We start from the raw sequence: 10,994 nt of genomic DNA, 5'->3' as shown, positions 1-10,994 counted from the left end.
CCGAATCGAAGATCAAAAGATTTGCTTGCTAGATCCTTGCCTCCTTCTCACCAACTTCTTCTTCTTTTGCTCCAAAGTGCCACACTAGCTCACAATATGAGAGGAAATGAAGGTTAGGGCTCACAAGGTTGATATTAGGGTTTGGAGGATGATAAGAGATCATCCTTAAAGACTTAAGGAGATTATATAAGGTGCACACCCTAAAATTTAGAGTTTCTCATCCAGCCGCCAAATCGTCGAGTTGGCGCCTTCCAACTCATCGAGTAGGTCTCTAAAATATGCGGCCATTATTAACTCAACACGACGAGTTGGTGCCTCCCAACTCGTCGAGTTGCCCTAAAAATATATTCATATAAGGTTTTAAATTCATACCTGAAGACTGGGATGTTACATGCGGTCCATAATTTTAGAAGGAAATACAATATTCAAGATGACTTATTTACGAATTTTGAACAAAACACCATGGTTACTACTGATGTGGAAGGTGGAGAAAGTGAGGGTCACAACATACAAGACATATAATAGGTTTAGTAATCGTTGACTATATGACTACTTTGCGTGGCCAAATTGTTACTTTCAAATGGTTAACGTTAAATTTGTATGCATTTTATTATGTACTTTTTGATTTTGTATGACAATTTGTATTTGGATTTTGTATGACACTTTGTATTTGGATTTTAAATTATATATGTTTAATTTGGATTTTATGTGATAGTTTGTATTTTTATAATTATTTTATCCAACACAAGAAACAACATAAGGATAAGATGGTCATTTTCATCATTTAACACAATCAATCAGAGAAATATTAATCAAACAACATAAAGTCAGACATAGACTCAGTCAGCATTTCTAACACAGTCAACTCTAACTCAATCAGCAACTATCAAACAACTTTTTAGTCTTTACAATTTTTTTTGTTTGAAACCGCAAACTTATAAAGGTCTGCGCAGATGTGGACTAGAGTATATTCATTTTTTAAATAAAATTAACCTTATATTTAATAGTATATTCATTTTAGAGCTTTAGATTATATTTTTATAAGTTAGTCTATATTTTTATATTAGATATTAATTATTTATATAAAGTCAAGTTTATATTTTTGATCTTGAGTAGATTTTTTTTTTAATTTTTTAATTTTAAAAAAATGAATATACATGCACTCACTGGCGGATCTACATTGGATCCCGGGGTATCTCGGGATGCCCCTCAAAAAAATTTTAGTAGTATAAATTTTTTCGAAATTTTTTGTTTATTTTGCGTTCCTTAATATAAATGTGTTTTGCGAAAAAATAACAAAAGCTCTAGTTGGTTCAGTTGATTATGACGATATGGTATTTTTCCGGAGGTTGTAAGTTTGAATCTTGGGCTTGACATATGTTAATTTTTTTTGTTTATGAGTTTCTATCATATATCCCTTCAACTTCTTTCTTATTTCTTATAATTTTAAAATTGTCCCACATCGGCCATAAAATGAAACATAGCCCTTATACATCTGTTATATAAGCAAGACAAGATTCTAAATTCTCAACAAGTTAAACCTTTGAATGGGTTTGGGTTTAAACCCGAAACTGAGTTTGGAAAACTGAAAAACCGAGAAACCGAACCCATTGGTTCGGGATACCCCTTTACGTTGACCATGGCTCTGCCACTGCATGCACTTAATATTTTATTTTTAAATTTCATATTTCGTTTAAAGCAAGACTTCAACTTTCATTATTTAGGTTATCTGGTTATGGATATAAATCTATCTGATACGGTTACAAAAAGGTTTTCGATGATGTTGAGTAGATAATGATAAGAGTAAATTACACAAATCATCCTTATATCGTTTAGTTTTCATTTGGAAGGTTTCTCATTGTTTAATATTTTGCATAATTTGTCCCTCCCGTCAACATCCCATCAAGAGTGTTTAGTTTTTGTAGTTAACTCATGATAAGATTATACTAAGAAAATAAGATAATATTTAAAAAATCAAAATAATATATTTTTAAAAAAAATCCTTATATATTGATCATATATGCAAAAAAGTCATCATATTCTATTAATGACCGTTAAAAAGGATTAAAATGTAAGTTTTTTGGAGTTAAACGAATACAAAACAAATATAAAGATTAAATCGATAATGATGTCAAAATATAAGGGTTTAATACCCACCTAACAAAGAAAGATTTTCACTTGAACTTAAAAGAAATGGTCGAATCAAGTCTAGCTAGGTTTATAAGATTCTTGGTTTTAAAGTAGTATGCATTTGTGCTTCTGGTACAGATCAGATCGAGTCATAGTTCACCTAAAGAACAATCTATGTAGAGTATATATATCTTCCACTTGAAAACATGTAAATCAAAGATAGGGAGAGCGGAGGAGATATGGTTCCATCCACGTTCACCCATTATACAAAGTTATAATTTTTTATATAGTATGAAAAATGTATATGAACGATTGGGAGAGTGGAGGAGGCATGCATGGTTCCATCAACGATGGGGAGAGTGGGGGCTAATTCGGAATTTTTACCCCCAAGTCTCTCTCTCATTACATATAACTGAAATCCACCAACCTAACAGTAACAATATTTCAAGTAATTTTCTAGCTAATAAAGAGAACAATTTCACAGTTGATGAATTCTCACTTTCATTTCAAACTCTGCAGTTAAGGTTGTATCCCATATTCCTGATAGGAGTAATTTCACTATAAAAAAGATTTTAATGAGCAATTGATTGTATTGTGTCCTTCGTTGATATATAATGTACTTTCTACCTTTCTACTTTGAAAGTCAAAAAATATATATCTTTGAAAATTCATATACGTACCTTGGCCGTAGACATGGTCATGGTCGTAGAATCAGATAGAGGGAGTTGCGACTTACATGCAACCATGGAAAGTACTGGTGAAGCTTTAATGGTTGATGAACTGTTGTTGAATTTAAAGATGAAATGCGATAAGAAAGGAAGAAGACGGTAGGCAGGTACAAATCAGATGGAAGCAAAGAACTGATCTCAAATTATGTTGTACGACCCACCTTTTTCTGTTTTGAGCTGATTGCAAATGGCCATTATATGCGACTATGCATTTTTGGTATTTCAGTCCCTACTTTTTTAGGGTCAGATTAAACCCTTCTTATTGTAAGTCGATAATCTACATATTATGCTATTATTTTAGCATTATAATAAATATATACAAAAACAAAACCTTCCTTTGTGAGAGAGTGGTATTGTAGCTAATAGTAACACTCTCAAAGCACAATGTAAGTTGCAACTTTAATCCTTTGTATTTGCATAATTTGTGACTTACATCCTCTATTTTGTAAAATGATATTTTTGACCCCTTTAATTTTTAAAATATCATTTTTACCCTTCCGTCTTCAACTTGTAAATTATCATTTTTATCTCTTTATTTTCTAAACTTTCGTGTTTACCCACCATCTCCGTACTATATGATTTTCCCTCGTATACTTTACTAATACTCAATAAAAAACACGTAAAAACTCACGGCAATGCACGAACTCAAAATTCAAATAATAGTTTTGTTTAAAACTATAAGACTATACACCAACAAATGAAAAAAGAGAATTTTGTAGCCTAACATGTTTGATTATATATATATATATATATATATATATATATATATATATATATATATATATATATATATATATATATAAAATAAGCTAACCACTTGGAACGATTTTAAAAAAGTTTTTTTTTTCTTTTTTTTTATCCGTAATTAATAGGGACAAATTTTGCTTTTGTTCCGATTTTATATAGTCGTTCCAATTTATAATGTCCGATTTATAAAATGTCGTTCAAATTTTAAAAACTGATTTTATATAACCGTTTGAATTTATAATGTCGTCCGAATTTTAAAATTTTATGCGAAATTTATAATAATAATAATAAGAATTAACAAAAAAATTGTCGTCAGAATTTAATAATAATAATAATAATATAAATAAAAAAAATTAAAAACAACTAAAAAATAAAATAGGAAAAAAAACAACAAAAAGACAAAAGATCAAATGGGGGGATTGGAAAAGGAGGATGGGGTACTTATAGAAAAACCCTATATAAAAGGGTTATTTCCATAAATATAATTGCATTTATACTTATATATCTTATATTTCTTTTCAATTACATATATTGCATTTAAAAGACCTTATCAAACCATATTATTTTTTAAATCAAGTTTAGTTAAATTGGTTTGCACAAGTATTCAAACCGCATAAACAGTCTGCACGAAACTACACTGCATGATGCAGTTTAAATCATAAACGTGACCTAGTGTTTTAGATTCAGTTATTTTTTAGGTGATCGATGCTAAGGGTGCACATGATTTACGGGTAGTATAGGTTTACTTGTTGGTAATTGACTTCATTAATGAAATAACAATGAATAGGTTAAAATTGAGTTTATTGTGAAAATAAAACGTTTTAGGTCTAAACCAAAAAAAAATACAAGATGCAGAGTACTTTAAAAAAAGTTCAATTTACCTGGAAAGAACACGTAACTAGTAAAATTTAGGTCTAAAAAAAGTTTTAGATGTGAAAAAAATCAAAATATATTGTCTTTTATAAAAATAACGTGTGCTTGTGGGCAAAAATGTCTTTGGTAATTAGTGGGTGTTTGGGATAGTTTCTCAAAAAATCTTATTAGCTTTTTAGCTTTTCAAAAAGCTAATAAGCTAAAAAAGTGTTTGTGTGTTTAAAAAACATTTTTTTAAAACAACTTTTTAGATAGGAAAAAGTAAAGCTTTCAAAAAGCTGAAAAATCCTAGTTTTTTAGTCATTTTACTTTTGGAAAAACGGTTTTTCTTATCCAAACACTTTTTAAATTTAGTTTTTTTCCTAAAAACCATAAACTAATAAACACTTTTCTTAAAAATCACATTTGAAATAAAAAAGCTAACCCAAACTTTTCTTAATCCTTCCTCCCTGGTAGTCTGGTACAAACCCGTCACAATCTGTTATCCATTTGTCTTAGACTACTAGGTGTATGCAACATGTTATTACATGTTACCACATCCAAAATGTGCCACGTCAGCATCCTACTTATACATGGGTGTTATAACACTCACGGTGGAAATAGGCAACATCTAATAACATGTGATAACACCAATTATTTTCTATTTTATTTTTTAATTTCTTTTTGATGTTTTTCTTTTCTATATTTCGAATTTGTTTTTTTATTTATATCATAATAATTATATTTATCATATAAATTAAATTATAAATTAAAAATAACATTTGAAAAGTAAAAAATAAAATTTTAATAAATCTTAAATTAAAAACAACATTAAAAAAATAACAACAAAAGACAAACATTTAAAAACCTAAAAAACAAAAAAAGGATGATAAAACCTACATTTTTTGACCTAAAACTATTCATCTTCGTGACCAACATAGATGTAATCCGCCAAGTCTTCACGGAGTTGTTTGTGTTTTCGTTGGTCTTGAATATCAACCACTCTATGTAAATATTCCGATTTTTCTGGTTGAAATTGCACATGTCTAGGTTCCGTATGTGAATACGTTGCAATATTGCGTCCTTTATCTTCGACAACCATGTTATGCATTATGATACATGCATACATGATATCTCGTAGAATATCTAACTCATAAGGTCTCGCCGCATGTTCAACTATGTGCCATTTTGATTTCAAAACCCCAAAACACGTTCAACATCCTTATGTGCTCCTTCTTGTCGTCTCTTGAAATATTTGTCTCTTGGGTCTGTTGGGTGTCGAAATGCATTCACAAACGTGGAATATGATGGATATATTCCATTTGTAACGTAATGCCCAAACTTATATTCATTTCCATTCACTGTGAAAGGAGCATCCGGAGCTTTCCTGACAAAAGATCGTCAAATATTGGTGATTGACCGAGAACGTTAACGTCGTTGTTAGAACCCGCAACCCCGAAAAAGCATGCCAAGTCCATAAATCTTGTGACGTAACAACCTCTAATACCAACAAAGGCGCTCCATGATGACCGCTCGAATACTGGCCTTTCCACACCACGAGACAATTTCTCCATTTCTAGTGTGTAGTCAATGCTCCCAAGCATACCCGTAAAACCATGTCTTTCTTCATGCGTTGCATATAGTTGTTGCATATCATGCAACAAAGGTTTGCGCAAGTATTGGTTACCGAAGGTTTCGACAACACCTCTTGCCAATAAATACAAACATTCTCGTGCGTTCTTCTCAGACATTCTCATATAATCTTCAACAGAATCGGGCGACTCCCTCATTGCTATAAGTTTAATTGCAGCAACACATTTTTGCAACTCTGTGAAGCCTCGTTTACCTCTAGCATCGTATCTCAATTGGAAAAATCATACCTAAATATATATTAAACATATAAAAATTGTATTTATTTTATCTAAAAGTGACATTTATAAATTAGAAACGTGAAACAAACGATACCTAAATATATATTAAACATGTAAAAATTGTATTTATTTTATCTAAAAGTGACATTTATAAATAAGAAAAGTTGAAACAAACGATACCTTGCTTCCATGGCGTTGACTATCCTTTCAAACACGTCTTTTTGCAAACAAAGCCTTCTTTTGTAATCGCTTGGCTGGTAGACACAATTATCCGCAAAGTAATCGTTAACTAGCCATCTATGTCCTTCCTCACGATCTCTATTTAACGCCGCACGTCAAGTGAGTAGTGGAGCTGAATCTGGCTGTATAATACCGGTACATCATACTCATGAACATATCGTCTTCGTCGTTATCATCGTTGTACGGATGGGCCTTTTGAATTATTGAAAGAAATATGTAGTTGAGAGAAACTTATGTATTCTGTATGTAAAATTGATATAAAAGAAATATGTAGTTGAGAGAAAGTTATGTATTTTATAGGTAAAATTGATATAAATTGAGTGTATTTATAGTATAAAGAAAATTTGATTTTTTTTTAATAAATTACCGTTTTTTAAACGGTCAAAATTATGACCGTTCGAAAAAAATGTGCAAAAAATTGACGTTACTTACTTTGTTCGCCATAAAATGTTATCACATAACACCTAATAACGGCTTGGGGGGAGCTCCTACAGCTTGCCTTTTTAAAGCAACTGCTTGGCCGGCTTCTCGTCTTCCGGTGTTCCTCCCGGTCAGTCCGAGGGCTCAATCTAGGCTGCCAACCAAGATGAAGATGGATTGAAGGGGTTGTCAGGGAGTTTCATAGGGAATTGTAGGATCCATGGCTTGAAAGACCGAAGGAAAAAAGGGGAACATATATAGTCGCTAGGGAATTGGATTCCATAGTCAAGGCTGAGACAGACCCTATGTTTACTTCGTGATAGTCTTAGCTCGACATTGTCAAGCCATACTATCTACCAAAATTTCTTATTTTCTAACATTATATCCTATATATCGGAGATATAAAGGTTTGAACTTCCACTTATGGTAATCGAACTTGGTAATCAAACACTCTCCTTGCAAGAAGATAAAAGATTTCATTCGGGCAAGTTCAACTATAGTTGGGAAAGGAACGGACCACAGGCTTCGGGCTCTGCCTTTCTTGTATTTGGACGGCGCCGTTATTAGGCTGCCACATGGGCATAAAGCGCTTCTCCGTTGACCTATACCCTTGCCCATACCCATAGGTCTTAGTCTCTCAACACTCAACACTCAACTCCACCCTTCCCCAGATGTCATTGCAGGTGTATTTTCTCTCTTTAGCTTCTTTACGTGGGTGCTTCGTCTTTGCTTGTCGATTTATTTCTCTATTTGCTTTTCGCCCTTTTTACTCTCTAATCTATACCTCTTCCTAGTTATCTATTTGGGTGGTTCGTCTTTGCTTGTCGATTTACCCTAACTTTTTAATTCAGGTCACTCAATCTAATGCAAAATCTGAGTTAAGTTGTTATAGATTTCTCCATATTTGATGCTATTCATCCTAATCTAATTATTCTGCCAAAATTTAGTCTGACCTAAACGGACCTGATTTCACTGTGTTCTAATCAGTTCAATTTGGGTAACTAACACTGGTTTTTGCACTTTACAGTTACTTAAAGTTGCAATTTAGTTTGCAGGTGACCTATTTAGCACTTGAGATTCTCACATGAAAACCTTAGTTTCCATATGCGATAACTTGCTGCTAACAACCATTGAATGTGGGCGTATATTTTGTACTACTCATGGTTCATTTCACTGAATGAGAATCAAGTCGCAGGAAATAGATCTAGTGCTATGTGTTGTATTTTCCTCATATCAATGTTTTGGAACTAAATAAAATCATATCTTTACATCCTCAAAACTCCATCTTCAAGGTGATTTGTTAATATCTTGTTTTACCAGTTTGGGACAACTATTAGTAAAGATAATTAGAGTGCATCTTCTTAATCTTTCACTGCTAACTTCTACTCTTGATCATCTATGTCTTCCGAAATCTTTCTAAAGCTGATGTAAATCTTGGAGGCATAAACTTTATCATCTTGGGACAACTATTAGTATTCTAATTAGAGTACATATTCTTATCCATTTTCCAATAGCTGCTGGAACATCAAGATCAAAGATAACAAGCCTACAATGGTTTGTAAGATCTAGAGCTGAAATGGGCTTATAATCTCGATGCCTTTTTTTTTTTTCATTTAGTCAACAAATATCTTGATGGTTTCACCATATTATATGTAAGTGTTGATGAAGACAGAATCAAGGCTATCCTTGTCTTTTCACCTTCAATATCTAGGTGGGTGTTTGTTGTGTTACATAGAAAAATATCGTATCATATAGCTGGTAAACAAAGATGGATTCATGTCTCCTCCACTCTTCCCTCTCTCTATATCCTTGATTTACATGCTTTTAAGGGTAAGATATATACCCTACATTTCGATTGTTCTTTACGTGAACTGAGACTGGATCCGAAGTGGAAGCACAAATGGATGTTAGTTGAGACCAAGAGTTTTCGAATGTCAGACATGTTAGAACAAGAGCTTGTTAATTTGAGTGAAAACCTTTATATGATACATAGGTATGGAATACCGAAAAAGGTTTTGGAATTAGATTTTGGTGAAAAGAAGTGGGTTTCACCAGAAAGGAAGGGAGAATATGCGTTCTTTGTGAGCAAGGTGAAGTCTGTTGCTCCTATTAAACCAGAGTCATGGACTGATGCTCGGACATGATACTAGAGTCTTGATTACTTCATTGACAATGATAAAAGTCAAAAATGCATGTTCTATCATCAATGGATGTGGTACTTCCCCCATGATTGTTTGAATGTTAATCTCTTAGATGAGTGATGACTTCTTAATTAGCACTCGTATCTTTGTTTTTACATTGGGGACCTAGTAGAACCTTTTTAAGACGTTGGTGTATGTGAATCTTGGAACTTATTATTTAAACATTTTGGTTGGCACTCCTATCTTTGTATTCTAGAGTCCAGGGACACTAAATAATATTTATGATTTCTATCTTGCTAGCTTCAAATCCTCTTATGATTTCATGGTCTAGGTAATGATGTGTTTCATCTCTCGCAATTTTAACAAGTAATCAATACACTCTGAAGAAGTGTATGATGTCAAAGATCAAGCTACCAATTTTTTAGTCATAAACAACATCTCTTGCTTCATTCATCAAGACTCTAAAATCAAGGTTCCCCTTTATGCTTACTCTAGCAGTAGAGGAGAAAAAGAAGAAACTTCAAACATGTATGGCAAGCGCACCATCTGAGCAACCCACGTAAAAATGCTGTAAGACCCACATGAGATGTCAATTGCGGAACACTAACAATATTTCAAGCGTGCCAAACTTTGAACTAATGAAAGAACTAAATAAAATCATATCCTTACATCCTCAAAACTCCATATCATGTGTTAATAGCTTGCTTTACTAGTTTGGGACAACTATTAGTAAGATAATTAGAGTGCAACTTCTAAATCTTTCACTGCTAACTTCCACTCTTGGTCATCTAGGACTTCCTAAATCTTTATAAATCAGATATATATCTTGGAGGCATAAAATTTATATTTTAGGACAATTATTAGTAATCAAATTAGAGTACATATTCTTATATGTTTTCTAATAGCTGCTGGAGCATCAAGATCAAAGATAACAGCCTACAATGGTTTGTAAGAGATAGAGCTGAAATGTGTTATATTTATTTTCCAAAATCTTGTTGGGCAACATTGTTTGGAGCTTTGGATGATTTAGACCATATTCTATTATAGTTGTTGGTTTTAGTTCAGTCATCAAACCTTGTTTTATCATGTCATTGAGTAGTCACGGATTGATGATGTTTCTTTATATCATTGGGTGTTGCTAATTGAAGAATAATGACATACTGAGCGTAGGAATGGCTAAGACAAAAAGTATGACTAGAAATCAAAATCATGATGATGATGATGATGATATCATCATCAACCAGGAAGAGGTTCAAGACTTTTGACAACAATGGTGTGACATCTTGGTCAAATCGTAACCATAATGTGCTTTTTTTAGCAGGTTGAAGTCTTTTGCTGATATTATATGAGTCATGGTTTGACCCTTGGGCATGATACCAACACGATACCAGAGCTATGATGAAATCATTAATGATGATAAAAATTGAAAATGCATGTTCTATAATGAATGGATGTGGTACTTCTCCCATGATTGTTCTAAGGTTAATCTATTAGATAAGTTTTGACTTGTTAGCACTCTTATCTTATTATTATTTTTTTTAATATTTATTATCATACACCCATAAAATTCCAATATATAGAATCTTTTCAAGACATTTAAGAACCACTATTGGTGTATGTGCATCTTGCGACTTATTAGAAGTGGTGTCATCGTTGCCATCTCAGCTTTTTGGCATCCATGTACCGCCATGTCATTTTTGCCACACTACGAGCTTAACATGCCACCATGGTGGGCGAGTCAAAAATGACATTGAATATGGTCAACCAAAATAGTAACACACATGCACACATTCTCTCCTTGCCAACCCATTTCCGTGTGGCTTCTTTTTCCTTGCCATGCCACCATTGTGGGGTGGTGTTTTCCA

At 32.7% G+C, this 10,994-nt stretch overlaps 1 long non-coding RNA gene across 1 annotated transcript; it reads left to right on the top strand.

Moving 5' to 3' along the window:
• Positions 1-7,349: 7,349 nt before the first annotated feature.
• On the top strand, positions 7,350-10,650 carry LOC111883895 (uncharacterized). The gene is made up of 2 exons (XR_006184900.2): positions 7,350-7,671; positions 10,300-10,650. It is a non-coding gene; the product is annotated as an uncharacterized LOC111883895 (long non-coding RNA).
• Positions 10,651-10,994: the final 344 nt, after the last annotated feature.

This window comes from Lactuca sativa, chromosome 7, assembly GCF_002870075.4.
Source record: "Lactuca sativa cultivar Salinas chromosome 7, Lsat_Salinas_v11, whole genome shotgun sequence".
NCBI lineage: Eukaryota > Viridiplantae > Streptophyta > Magnoliopsida > Asterales > Asteraceae > Lactuca > Lactuca sativa.
This window is presented reverse-complemented; position numbering and strand designations above follow the sequence as displayed.